Source organism: Dermacentor silvarum, chromosome 9 (genome assembly GCF_013339745.2).
Source record: "Dermacentor silvarum isolate Dsil-2018 chromosome 9, BIME_Dsil_1.4, whole genome shotgun sequence".
Taxonomy (NCBI): domain Eukaryota; kingdom Metazoa; phylum Arthropoda; class Arachnida; order Ixodida; family Ixodidae; genus Dermacentor; species Dermacentor silvarum.
The window spans coordinates 111,870,845-111,885,530 of record NC_051162.1 but is presented as its reverse complement, the minus strand read 5'-3'; positions in this window follow the sequence as shown (position 1 = coordinate 111,885,530).

Below are 14,686 nucleotides of genomic sequence, written 5' to 3'. Positions count from 1 at the left end.
GAAATCAAATTAGACAGCGATAGGAGTCACGCTATGTCTTTGCACAACCTTTAAATAGGGCGTCTCTGAGCATCTCTTTGTTCACCTGAAAAATTAAACAGCATTAATTAAATGGTTTGAGAACGCGCAAGCGGGGTACAGTACACGCTTTAGCAGCAAACACATGGGGACGATAATAAATTGTACGGTAGGTAGAGGGACTGTTTATCAGAGGCATATAATTAGCTCCACACAACAGGGCCTCTGCGAAAACATGTTTTCGGCTCCATTCGAGCTTGAAGAATGTGTTAGAGCGAAGCGGCGTAGGCGATTTCTTGTTGGGCTTGACGTTGTAACGGTTTCTGTGTTACGGCTTTTGTGCGGCGCGGACAGCGTCAAATTTCGCTCAGAGGAAAACACACAGCAACCTTCGTCGAAGCCTAATTCGCTTTAAAACGGGATTATCAACCGTTTTAAATCACGATTTAGTGTGCGTATAGCTCACTCGAAGAGACAACTTCTATGGCGAATGCATTTAACCTTTAATCCATTGGTTTGTAGGCTTAGTCACAAGTTGATTTTAATCCTGGTATGGTAAAGAAAGAAGGACATCGAAAGAAAGACTATTTTAAAGCAGCTCGACAGGTTCACAGCATCGTAATGATGTCGAAGGAATAACATAGCTCAGTTGAAAAAAGGAAACAAAAGAAACAAATTGACGGCCTTGCTAGGCAATAAATCAATGGACCATGCAATTGGTCACGCAGTCTGCCAGTGCCAATCAATCAGCCAGTCAATCAATGAATTGACATTTGTATACACCCTACCAGATGGGCCTAACGCAGCACACGTTATCTTTGCTGTGCAGCTGTAAGTGCACATGTAATTTTGTACTTGTACATAACGTCGGCTTGGAGAGACTAAAAGTCCCAACGCCGAACAACATTCAGGGGCGGTGCAGGCTTAGTAGCAGATGCCAATTTCCTCGCTCACTTCCGTATGCGAGGAAGTTTCTACCACTCACACATTTTCACCATACACAACGATAACTTTCTCGGGAGCGAGCTTTGTTGGTCCGGAAAAAGCGTGACGCACTTTCATCCGTTGAGCGGATTTGTGTGCCTGCGCCTGACAGCCGTAGATACGATTTTGACCCGGCCTCCCTCCGCTAATCCCTGCCTCCCTTCCCCCCCCCCCCCCCAAAAAAAAATAAAAAAAAAAAAAACGAAGAAAGGAAGGGTGGAAGAAGGGAAGTGGATGTGTGCTTTTTTAAGGCTATGAAAGGCGGCTTGCAAAAACACGGAGCAAAGAATTTTGCCGATGCATTCAGTTTTTGGTAGAGCATGAATGACAACGTGATGTCAGACATTCGGCAAATATGCTTGCAGTTAAAGTCGCGTGAAAGGTGGCCCTCCATAGTGAAGCTTTGAGGCGAAATGGGATTTTCGCCTGTGGCAGTCGCTGCGCGCTTTTTGCCCGGTTTCCACCCCACTTGGAGCGAATGAAAATGCTTTCACCGGTCAATCATTGCTAACTTCATTCTCGAAAGTAATTTTATGGCTGTGAGAGAGCAAGAATTGATTTCAGAAGTTGAGGCAGCCGACTCAAGTAATGAAGAACTAATGGAACCCCATGGGGTCAGATAAAAACATTACCCGTAGAAGAGACCACTGACAATACATACTCGAGAGAGAAAAGTTTACAACCCATGTCTTAAAAATGACGTTTCACGATTTGCCGAGATCGCTTGCGCACAATATATGGCAAGAGAAAAATTGTACGTTTCGGGACAAGTACATATCGCGTGTTAACAACCTATGTAAAAAAATAAAACGATGCACTTAGATTACTCTTCTCAATGTCGCTTTGTAATGGGACGTCGGTATTAATATGTTAACTAATGCTAGGCGTCTTGTTGACGATCGGATTTTCTCGAAATGTACAAATGGCATTGGAAGGTGAAGCTATTCAGCCAGCGTCACCTCCCCCCTTTTATTAAATAGCATGCCCTGCAGCATGAAACGGCTGGTAAACCTTTTTTTATGTGCGCATAATATAGTCGATGGTTGCTTTCAAAGAAGTACTGTACTGATCTGTATAGTATGGACCAAATTTTATCGCAGTAGTTTATTTATTTATTCTTTATTGGAAGTTAATACAATCCAGGAAGGAGGCCAAAAGGCACAATGCCTGACGAGGGCCTTCTCCCCATTGTAGGCATGTTGCGCTCGGAGGGGTTACAAACAAAATGAAAAGTAAATCAATCAATACATTAGCAAAGCAGCATATGCGTCAACACTTGTTGGCATAACAAAACAAAAGCAAAAATCAATATATGGTCATAAAGAAAAGAAATGGTTGACTTGATGTCACCTCGACTTCGACGAGCATCAGCATGATGCAAACCATCTCTAGGATGTGAAATTTCATATGCATGCGTGCCGACGTCATCATGTGCTTCCCATATGTCTACAATGTTTAAAACCGCTGGAAAAGTTCATTGCTTAACACCACTGCTTCTAGAAGCATGCGCATGTCGTCTCTTTTGATATCCTAACGCCGATTTCGACACCCCTGCGTCAGACTGTTTGAATTAATTATGGAAGTACTGAATGTTGGGTGAGTTGGTAGCTGTTCATCTTGAAACAGCAGCGCACGCACAAGAAACGGAGACACAAGCCAAAGGTAACAGACAGGTGCTGACTCGCAACTCAGTTTATTTTTGGAGGGAAATTACACACATATATATATATATACCCAGTCTGACTAAAGTGCATGCGGAAGAGCATGCGGAATAGAAATAAAAAGAATAAAGACATTTGAAAAATATATACACAGAACTTCTGCGTATCTTAACAACCTCAGGTGGCATTCAAAAAGGTAAATTCTTTGTTAGCGCTATAGATGGCTCACTTACGCACACATCAGCACGCTTTTTGATATGAAAGGCCTCGGTTATTTCGCGTGTTAGTTTGTTTCTATGAGTAAACAAAATCAGGGTGTCAGAATAGACGGGTTTACAATGACAGCTTTTGCAATGGTTGGCTAGGTGTAAGTGGTTATCTTTGTCGAGTAAAATTTCATGCTCTTTTAGACGAGTATTAACACAGCGGCCGGTCTGGTCTATGTAAACATTACCGCAAGTTGGTGGCAACATGTATACTACACCAACTTTGCATTTTATGCATTTTACGAGCTGAGAATTTTCTTTTAGGGCGCAGACGCACTTATTCTTGTTAGTTTGATCAACCTTTTTGCACACCGCTTGACATATTCGTAGCAGCTTGACAGGGGCGCTGAAAACAACGTCAACACCAAACCTGCTGGCAACGTTCTTTAGTCCGTGGGAAAAGCGATGGACAGCAATGCGTTTTCTCTGCGTGTCACCTCTGCTTCTAGACTGCCCTGGTTCGACAAGTTTAACCAACCTAATAATTTCTTCAGCCGATCTGCAAATAATGTCATCTGGGAATCCTACCGATTTTAGTCTTGTGATTTGACGTGAAAATTCGAGGTTCATTGCCCTAAAATCCCCAGGTATATAACCCTAACTGACAAAGAATTTGCCTTTTTGAGCGCCACCTGATGTTGTTAAGAAACGTAGAATTTCTGCGCATATATATATATATATATATATATATATATATATATATATATATATTCTTTTTTTCAAAATGTCTATTATTTTTATTTCTATTCCGCATGCTCTTGCACATGCTCACTTTAGTCAGACTGGGTACATATATACAGGGTGTTTCAGCGAACACTTTCAAAATTTATTTAAGGTTGCCTGTGGCAGATAGCCCAATTCTAGTCAACGAGCTGGTCTCCTCGAAGAGGCGGACAATACTTGCACAAGAAATGACATGCATAATCGACTAATCAACAAAATACACTAATTAAGTTTTTAACTAATTACCTGATGGCCCATATTGCAGTTAACAAATTGTAGTCGTGGAGTTCGCAAGGCGGATTCACTTAGATTTAATTTTCAGGATGACACCAGTTTCGAAATATTAATTCTCGAACTTTGCGGATAAATGCATTGGCGTACCAGTTAATGTTGTGCTTCAATTGCATAAAGCGACGTTTTGTTAAGGAACTAACTGGAACGCCAATGCATTTCTCCGCTAAGTTCGGTTGGTGTCTCGTGTCTGGTGTCTTCCCGAGAATTCGTTCCAAGTGGATACGCCTTGCGAACTCCACGGTTACGATTTGTAAATTGCAATATGGGCCCTCAGGTAATTAGTTAAAAACTTAATTAGTGATTTTTTGTTAATTATGCGATTATGCATTTCAATTTCTTGTGCAAGTAATGTCCGCCTCTTCGAGTAGACCAGCTCATGAACTAGAATTGTGCTATCCGCCACTGGCAACTTTTAGGAATTTTTGAAAGTGTTCGCTGAAACAGCCTATATATATAATATATATATATATATATATATAATGTGTGTGTGTGTGTGTGTGTGTGTGTGTGTGTGTGTGTGTGTTTGTGTGTGTGTAATTTCCCTCCAAAAATAAACTGAGGTGCGAGTCAGCGCCTGTCTGTTACCTTTGCCTTGTGTCCTCGTTTCTTTTGTGCGCGCTGCAGTTTCAAGATGTTTCAATTAACTTGGTCCAAACCTTAAAAATATGCAAATGCTACGTTGCTGAACTGAACCAAGTTAATGTTGTTTGCCATCGCTTGGAGATACTCGGATTATTTTTTTGCATTCCGTCTAGTTACATACTTGGTCTCAATTTATGTATCAACTTCTCAATTATTGTAATTAGATGAAAAGTGTCAATGAGGAAATTGTAGAGCAACATTAAAAATTCCCGATGCAGCTTTCTGCTGCTCAATACGTGCCACATAAGAGTTTTTCTGAGCGCGAAAGAAGCCCACGAATACACGCATAATTGCCGCGCGACTGAGCACTCGAGGGACTTTGCATGTATTCGCGGGCATTTTTCCCGCTCGGAAAAGCATTTTTATGTAGCACGTATTGAGCAGCAGAAAGCTGCATCGGGAGCTTTTCATGTTGCTCTACAATTTCCTCATTGACACTTTTCATCTAATTACAATAATTGAGAAGTTGATAAACAAATTGAGACTAAGTATGTAACTAGACGGAATGCAAAAAAATACTCCGACTATCTCCAAGCGATGACAAACAATATTAACTTGGTTCTGTTCAGCTACGTAGCATTTGTATATTTTTTAAAGTTTGGCCCAAGTTAAATTAAACACCCTGTATATGCTCAGGGCGAAGAAATTAACCGTGCTAAAAAAATCAAGCCAGTTCCACGCCTGTGAAATCAGATGAAACAGCGGCCCTCTGCAAGCATGGGTGTATAGCCTAGTGGGTATGACGTTCCCCTTCGGACCGCGAGTACGCGGGTTCAAATCCCGCATCGCCAAGAAAGTTTATATTGTTTTTTTTTCTACTTCTTTCTCTCTCTTATTATATATTTCTCTTTCTTTCTCTTTCACTCTCTCCTTCACTCTCTCTCTCTCCTTTCTTTGTTTTTCTCTCTCTCGCTCTCATATTTCTCTTTCTCTCGTTCTTAGCAAGTTGTGTTGCAATCTTCGGTACAATGCAACCATATGGTTCCCATAAATGCATGTTCTGCAAGCGTGGGCGGTCGACGGGGTGAATCACTCGTTTCTGTTTAGTGTACTAGAGCATATAAATATCGGATCCCAGCTCCTTAAGGGTGTCAGAATATGTTAAGCTAATGGCTCCACGAAGCTGATTGTGAATGGTTCTCTCTCCGATCGATAAGGCTTTTATCATCAGTTAGATAAGGATGCCCTTTGTCACCGTTCCTGTTCTGCCTCTAATTAGAGCCACTTTGTATGAGCATTCTGAAAGAATAAAATTTCCAAGGGTTTACACTGCCGTCGAATGAGATTCGGGTTCTTGCATATGCAGACGACGTGGCCTTCTTTTGTACTGATAAAGAGAGTGTAAAGACTGCTCTTGCAATTACTGAAGAATTTTGAGCGGCTTCTGGTGCTAACGTTAACCTTGAAAAAGTTCAGGTTTTTGGTTTGGACTATGAACAGTTTTATGAAGATGTTGAATTAGCAATGAGGAAGGTGCGACTTCAATGCCAAAGTGGGGAAAAAGCAGGCTGGTGAGCAAGCAATTGAAAAAACTACAGCATCGATTCGCTTGAGGAGAGATGTTGGTAGTATTCGCGGAAAATAATAGGCTCCGAATAATGAATACCCTCTTCACGAAGCGCAGCAACAGGAAGTGGAGCTGGAAAAGCGCTAATGTAGAAACAAGGAATGAAATAGATTTCATACTCTCTGCCGATCGCAGCATAGCGGAGGATGTAGAAGTGTTAGGTTGGGTAAAGGGCAGTGACCACAACTTAGTGAGGTCTAGGATTTCTCTCAATTTGAAGAGAGAAAGAGTAAAATTAGTCAACAAGAAACAGGCCAACCTAGACGCAGTAAGGGTAAAAGCATACCAGTTCAGGCTGGTGCTCGCAAACAAATATGCAGCTTTAGAGCAGGAAGGTGAAGACAGCATACAGGTAATGAAGGAAACCGTAACTAGGCTGATCTCACAAGCAGCAATTGAAGTGGGAGGTAAGGCACCAAGGCAACCAGTAGGTAAGCTCTCCCAAGTTACAAAGGACCTAATAAAGAAACGACAAAACATGAAAGTGGCAAACTCGAGAGATCACATAGAATTCGCTGAACTGTAAAACTAATCAACAGGAAGAAAGTAAGGGATATTCGAAATTATAACGTGGAAAAGATTGAGGAAGCCATAAAATACGGACCAAGCATGAAATCAATAAGAAAAGTTGGCATAGGACAAGCCAAGATGTATGCACTGAAAGATAAGCACGGTAATATTGACCCGATATAAGTTGGCACGTGGTGACACTGGCCCCTTGAGGCGAGAACGATGAAGTTCGTGGTTGCGCGCGTGCTCTCCGAGGTCCAGCGATTGCTAAAGGCTGACGTGTTTTTTTTTGCCTATTTGTTGCTAGTCAACTATTCTAGCTGTACTAGCTGGGTGACAATATCACCAGTAATTTCGATGACATCGTAAAAGCAGCGGAAGAATTCTATACTGACCTGTACAGTTCCCAGAGCAGCCGAGCTAGGTTCATTCGTAGTAATGATGAACAGTACACAGAGGTACCTTCTATAACTAGCGATGAAGCTAGAAGAGCCTTTCAAGACATGGCCAGGGAGAAAGATGCTGGAGAAGATGGAATAGCAGTCGATTTATTCAAAAATGGAGGAAATATCATGCATGAAAAGCTTGCGGCCCTTTAAACGCAATGTCTCAGGACTTCAAGCGTACCAGAGAGCTGGATGAACGCCAACATTATACTAATCCATAAGAAGGTAGACGTTAAAGAATTGAAGAATTATAGACGCATTAGCTGGCTTTCAGTATTGTATAAAATATTCACCAAGATAATTTCCAATATAATCAGGGCAACACTTGACTTCAGTCAACCAAGAGAACAGGCTGGGTTCAGGAAGAGAAATTCTACGATGGATCATATCCATGTCTTCAATCATGTAATCGTGAAATCTGCGGAGCACAATCAATCTCTCTATGGCTTTCTTAGATTATGGAAAGTAATTTGATTCAGTGGAGATACCAGCAGTCATAGAGACATTGCGTAATCAAGGAGTACAGGAGGCATACGTGAATATCTTGATTAACATCTACAAGGATTCCACAGCTACCTTGGTTCTCCACAAGAAAAGTAGAAAGTCACCTGTCAAGACAGGGGTCAGGCAAGGAGACACAATCTCTCCAATGCTATTCACTGCATGCTTAAAAGAAGTATTCAAGCTCTTAGACTGGCAAGGCTGAGGAGCGAGGATCAACGGCGAATATCTCAGCAACCTTCGGTTTGCAGATGACATTGTCCTAATCAGCAACAATGGGGACGAATTACAACAAATGATTGAAGACAGTAACGGAGAATGGGCAAGAGTGGGGTTGAAGATGAATATGCAGAAGACAAAGATAATGTTCCCTTCTCTGGCAAGAGAACAAGAATTCAGGATAGCCAGTCAGCTTCTAGAGTCTGTAAAGGAGTACGTTTATCTTGGTCAATTACTCACAGGGGACCCTGATCATGAGAAGGAAATTTACAGAAGAATAAAATTGGGTTGCAGTGCATACGGCAGGCATTGCCAAATCCTGACTGGGAGCTTACCACTGTCGTTGAAAAGAAAAGTGTACAATCATTGCATTCTACCGGTGCTAACATATGGGGCAGAACCTTGGAGATTAACAAAGAAGCTCGACAAGAAGTTAAGGACCGCACAAGAGCGATGGAAACAAAATGTTAAGCCTAACGTTAAGAGACACGAAGAGAGCTATGTGGATCAGAGAGCAAAGTGGGATAGCCGATATTCTAGTTGAGATTAAGAGTTGTGTTGCAGTCGGCTGTTTAATGCAACCATATGGTGCCCATAAATGCATGTTCTGCAAGCATGGGTGTAAAGCGCAGTGGTTATGAAGCTCGCCTTCAGACCGTGGGTACCCGTTCGAATCCCGCCTCGCCAATAAAGTGAATTTTGCTTTATTTATTTCTTTACTTCTCTCGATCTCTTTCTGTCTTTCTTTCTCTCTCTGCCCCTCCTCTCCTCATATGCTCCGCTTTCACTACTGATCAAAGCTTGGCACGGTTCAAGCTTTGATCGGTTCAAGCCTTGACCAGCTCCGCTGTTAAAGTAGTGCAAAATAGCGTTCACATTGCGTAGCACTGGTGTGCTGGGGCACATGCGCGCGTGCCAATTTCCTTGGCGCCTGAGGCGTAGGAAGAACATGGGCAAATTTAGAGCATTTCATTAATCATGTCAGGAAAGCTTTGCTTCACAGGGATTCCCAAATGGACGATGAATCTGCCTGATTTTTTCCCTTTTCTATATATTGTCGGATGTGGCTACACGTGGCTTCTAAACAAGGCTTTCGCTCGCCTAAGCTTCCCGTTCGGTCTTAGGTGTTCAGATTTGATACGTTGCGAAACGATGACCGCAGGAAGAGAAGGAATATATTAATGCAAAAAAAATAGAACTGTCAAATATGTTTTCTCCACTACGCTTTCAAAAGAGACGCAGACGGGAAGTTTCTTTGCTTCAGAGAACGTCAGTGATACCTAATCAGGACGCTTTCAAAAGAGACGCTGACGGGAAGTTTCCTTGCTTCAGAGAACGTCAGTGATACCAAATCAGGACGGGAAACGGAATTCGTGCAGGTCTCTCTCAATCACGGCCCTGGGTGCTCTGATTGCATTTTGCGGAGCCGGAACGTACGAGAACAGAAAAGGACCCACGGATGGCTCCGCCATTTAGTTTAGCAGTTGGCGTGAGACAAAGGAAAGTTTCTGTCAGCAGACACCTACTGGCGGTGGAGGACGCAGAGCCCCTGCTGTTCCCATGAGACAGGATTGCGCAGTTCTTTCTTTATCGCTTTCTTTTCGTCTGTCGTTCCAGCATATAGATGACGCTGGCATTCACCAGCATTGCGAGACAGTGCACGCTGTCAACACCACGTGCTTTCATCGAAGTGCACATCAATGGAGTAATGGCGTCTGAAACTGAGACAGTTGTGGAGCCATGGTAACCTGTCAGGTGATTCGTGCTGTACGAGACTATAAGGAAGGGCAAGGCATAACCCTGACTACAAATGGCACTATGAAGAAGTTCTAGTTTTCCCATAAACTTCCTAACGTTTGCCGATACCGTGTTTCTGGAGAGGCTTACGGCAGATAATAGTGATAATGTTTATTCGCATCCGATTTGAAATGGGGCGGGAAGAAATAGTGCCCTAGCCTGCTTGAATTATTCAGGTTTTAGTACATATATCGCTATCTAGCCTTCTTACTGTCTGGCCGCAAACTTTAGTTTCGTATTTAAAACATATATGACTATACTGCACCATTAGCTGCACTTGCAAGGAATCCGGTTCTATTAATAATTTCCGTGCTTTTCGTCAACCAATGCTTCAATCGTCTCTTACATATCTAGACTGCTGACCAGGTAATCCCTCCATCTTCTTTGAATAACAACGCCTCTGGAAGGTGGACACCCCTTGGTAGTGTCGCTGTATGAATATCTACGCATTTGAATACCACGCGCCGAATCGTTCCCAAGCTCTTTTTACAGGCACACACATCTTTCACCCCGTGGCGCGTATTTGCTTCAGTATGTTATTACTCTCAGGCAGCCAGCACGGGCTCCACATACCAAGACACTTGCTTTGGCCCTATGATACAGATTTTCCCTCCTGATATCCGTCTTGCCGTTTTTGTAAATCGCCGTGGCATTCTTGTTTCCATCCGCGGCAGCCATTTTACCATCTCTGCTTCTCTCACTTTGTTTTATGACTACCGATCATCTATTCACATTGTCATTTACCGTGTACTTTGTTGCCACCTTTCTTCACCTCTTCCTCCATGCCGTGTCCACAACTCTGAGGTGCACATAGTTGTGCACTTTCGCTGGCCTTTTTTTTTTTCATCCATGTTCCTTAGTCTTTCTTCAAAAATAATCTTGCTCTGCGCTTTCTGACTTCAAAACGAGGCCAACCCATGTCGCCTTGTACTTATTTGGTGTTTTACCGTGTGCCCCACAATCCAGTCGGCCCACCGTCCTCTGGTTAGTCCTCCAACACCGACAAGACGTCTGGTTATAGCACACAGTTGCATTTGCGAACGTTAGCACTGGCACCATTACGCTTTTCCGAATTCCTCCCATCACCTCGTATTTATTATAGCCGCAAAGTGCCCCGTGCTTTATTATTCCTGTATTCCGATGCCCTTTCATTTTTATTTTAACACGAAAGTGTTTTATGCCGGGGTCCACCAAGACTTCACTGACGTATTTCCGTCACGGAAATACGTCAGTGGCATTTCCGTGACGTATTTCCGTCACGGAAATACGTCAGCTTACAATGTACACGAACATAATACAAAGAAAGAAACCAGAAGAAAAAGTTCCACAAACATGCAAAATTTGGAAATCGAACCCACGACCTCTCGGTCCGCGACGATAGATCGCCGAGCGTTTACCCATTGCGCCACAAACGCATTGGCAGAGAGCTACACAGACGCGCCTTATATATCTAACACTCCTCCGTGTACCCGCGCTCTTGCTCGGGGCGGTGCCGCCGCCTACGAGCAGAAAAGTTGTCGCAGTTTCACCTGAAAGGTGAAGCATCAATTGCGATAGCAAATTTGTAGAGAGCTATACGGAGTAATGATATTAGCTTTATCAGCTGTATAAACTTGGACATGCAGCAGCACCGGCAACGCGCAGAACTGTTGTCGACGCCGTCGGCGTTTTGCCCGCGTTCGCTCAAAATGCGTGCGGCGTTGGTGACTGTTGCCGGAGCCTCTGATATAAATAGGCACTTGGTGCCGCAGCTAAACGTCGCCTCCCTTCCCTCCCCCTTCCTTCCCTCCCCCACGGCCTCTCGCGCATCGGAAGAAGGCGCGTTTGCTCCACATATATGGTGATTTTAAAGGAGGAAAGAGACGCCTACTTCTGCAGCCCTTAAGCAAGCACGGCGCGGAACGCGCGTTTGTTCTCCGCCGTGCGTTCACTCCCCGTGAAAGAGCGCGTCCCTCGTGCCCTTTCACTCGCACATACAGCGTTCGGCGGCGCGCGGTCACGATTTCATCTCCATTGACGTCATACGGAACCTCACGGCGACGGCGACGGCGACGCCGACGGCAGAAATCTGCTTTTGAGTGTCCATATAATTGCTATCGCAATAAAAGAGAAGTACTGCATTATGACACTAACGCGCACCGACAGTGAACGCTTCGGTGGTCTCAGCACTACGACGCCTCGATGCCAGCATTCGAAGGGACGCTGGCATCAAGAAGCACTACCAACGCCACCTAGGTGGCGTTCACCGTACTCAGCACAGCGGAGCGTGGCCTCCGCAATTAGCTCTGAAAATGTTTCTGAAGTTGATCGCGGAGGCTGCAATTACGACGCGCTGTACGCGCTGATTTGACTCGGTGACGATTCAGTTACGTGCTTTGTCTTGCGCGTTGTATTAGTGTGTCAGTTACGTGCTTCGTCTTTCGCGTTGTGCTAGCGTGTGCAGCGTAGTGCAGCTTCCATATGCACGACGGTTGCTCATGGTCATCGACGTTGGTAGTCGCGATGGAGGAGACGTGCCACCAGGCGTCAGCGTGGGTGCATCAACGCCTAAGGGCGCTTTAGCCACAAAACACCAATAGACATTATATATCAATGTGCAATAAACATTACACTACTTCTGTGAAGACACGTTTCACTTTCGTGTTCTATACCGATTCCTATATAAGAGGGATCAACCACATTTTTTTTTCTCGGTCGACGTTTGAGAACGTACTTTCTTCGTTTACGTATACAAACAATTATTTATATTGCTTGACATTGGGTATGACTTCCAGTTCAGTTGATACCACGTCATTACTGGTCTCATCAGTAAAGGCAGTATTTCGCGATTTCTCTGCGCTGAACTTATAGGCCTGAGTTCGTCACCGCATTACCACTTCTATTCGCAAGTCTCTGTAAATCCCTTGCAATGTCCGCTAATAACACTATGTAGTCTGTATACTCCAACTCATGGACCTTCTGTTGCACCTTTCGCCATTACTGATGAAAAATAGAGGTAAACCTGATTCACTGCTTTCCATCCGATTTTCTATGCCCTTAGCATAAAGCACGAGCAACAATGGACACACACGACATACGCGTGTCAATACTCGGTGGATTCGGACAACTTCGTTGCATTTCTGTCCTACCCAAACGACTGCCCAGGGACCTTCGGTTGCAGGTCTGCCATTAATGATGATAAATAGACGGAAAACTTATTCACTGCTTTCCAGTCGTTTTTCTATGCCTTTCGCATAAATCATGAATGATAATGGCGATAGAGAATCCACATGCGTCAATTCATCGTCATTTATTAGACCCTTAGAGGCCCCTTGAGGGGCATTACATTAGTAGAGGGGTACAACAGTAAAAAAAAAAAAAAAAAAAAAAAAAAAAAAAAAAAAAAAAAACGAAAGCATGATCAGCGTGAAGCGAAATGACAATTTGCGTGGGAGTGATATCGAGGTTCTCAGTGGATTCGCGCCACTTCTTTGTATTTCTGGCGTTCCCATACGATTTCTACTCGGTCGTTCCTATATATATATATATATATATATATATATATATATATATAGCCCTCAAGAACTCCACGAACTGGTCAGCTATTCCCTCAGGCTTGATAATATTCCACAGCAATTCCCTGTCTGCGTGGTTCTAATCTCCTTCAATATCTAGAAATGCTAGTCATAAAGAGCTATTTGGAGCTATTGAAACCTCTGTGCACTGCTTTAGTATATATTATCCTCTACGCATCTTCCTGGTCAGATTCATTCTTTAGTTGCCCAGCAACAATACTGCAAACAACAAAGACGGTAGCGACAACTGGTGACGCAGTGTCTACCCAGAGAGCGCGCAAAACTAATACTGCAGTGTTCTATCATATTCTATTTAATTGCTGTTGAAAGCGTTGGTAGCGGCATCATCGGTAATGTACACTACATTTATAATTTTGTTTGGACGGTGATACTGACGTGACACAAAAATGTAGTTGAAGAAAACACCACAACATGTCCCTATCAGCTTTGCCACTTCCGTCCACGGCTCCAGCAACCCGCTAATCGGCAAGCGCTAAAAAGTTTAGGGAGAAATTAAAATTAAAACTCTCATATTCGCCGAAGAAGTGAACGTATGCTTCCACTCGAAACGGAAGGGGAGGGTTGTTGCGAGGTACTTATCAAGCTTTCGACTAATCTGTAGGGCGTTCGCCCTCTCCGGCTATTTCGATACAATGAAGGAAAAGTTTTTCATTACGATAGCAATTATCTTCCTACCCACCATACCACTCCTCACCATTCCTGCGGTCTCACGTCGTGCACTAATCAAAGTTCTGTGCTCTTCAGGTTTCTGACACGCCTTCAGCGCAAAGCCAACCTTTCGAGTGCAGCAGTCATTTTTTTTCTTTCTTGATGGGGACCACAAACGGTGTTTACGCCCGTCGAAACACTCTCTTCTACGGCCACAGTTGGAGCAATCTCTTTACTTACTTGGTGCCTCTGTTTCGCAATGTTTTGGCCATCATATTACTTGGTTCATGGTTCACACATGGTCCGTTTTGGCTGTTAAAGCAGCTCAGACATTGCGACCAGATTCGGCAAACGGCACGGCAGTTCTAATGGAGGTAAGTTGTGCGGTGCTTGCGTCGAGCAACCGTGGACTTTCAGATGAGAGTTGTCACACTGGACACATCGTATGCACCTAGTTCCAGGCGGAGAAGGCTATATTTAGTACGATGAGTATTCGATTTCTGCGGAGTAGCTAACGTTCGTTATGTACCGCCATGGCCGAAAGGTACGAAACACTCCCACCCTGCGCTTTTAACCTAAAATTTTCCATCAGCTTGCAAAGATGTTGGTCGAGCTGATGCTGTTCTTCAGGCGCCCATTTGTACCCCCTAAACAAGGATCAACGGTAAATTATCTGTCAAGTGATGCTTATTCCCTGTTCAAAAGTGCTATTGGAAGGCTTTTTATCTTTGAGTGGGCTTGTACGTTGGAGTGAAAACATTCGTTTGTGTTATCTTAAATATAACTTCTTAATTAGGCGTGCCCCTTTTGATATGCACAATTAACAAATGCTTTG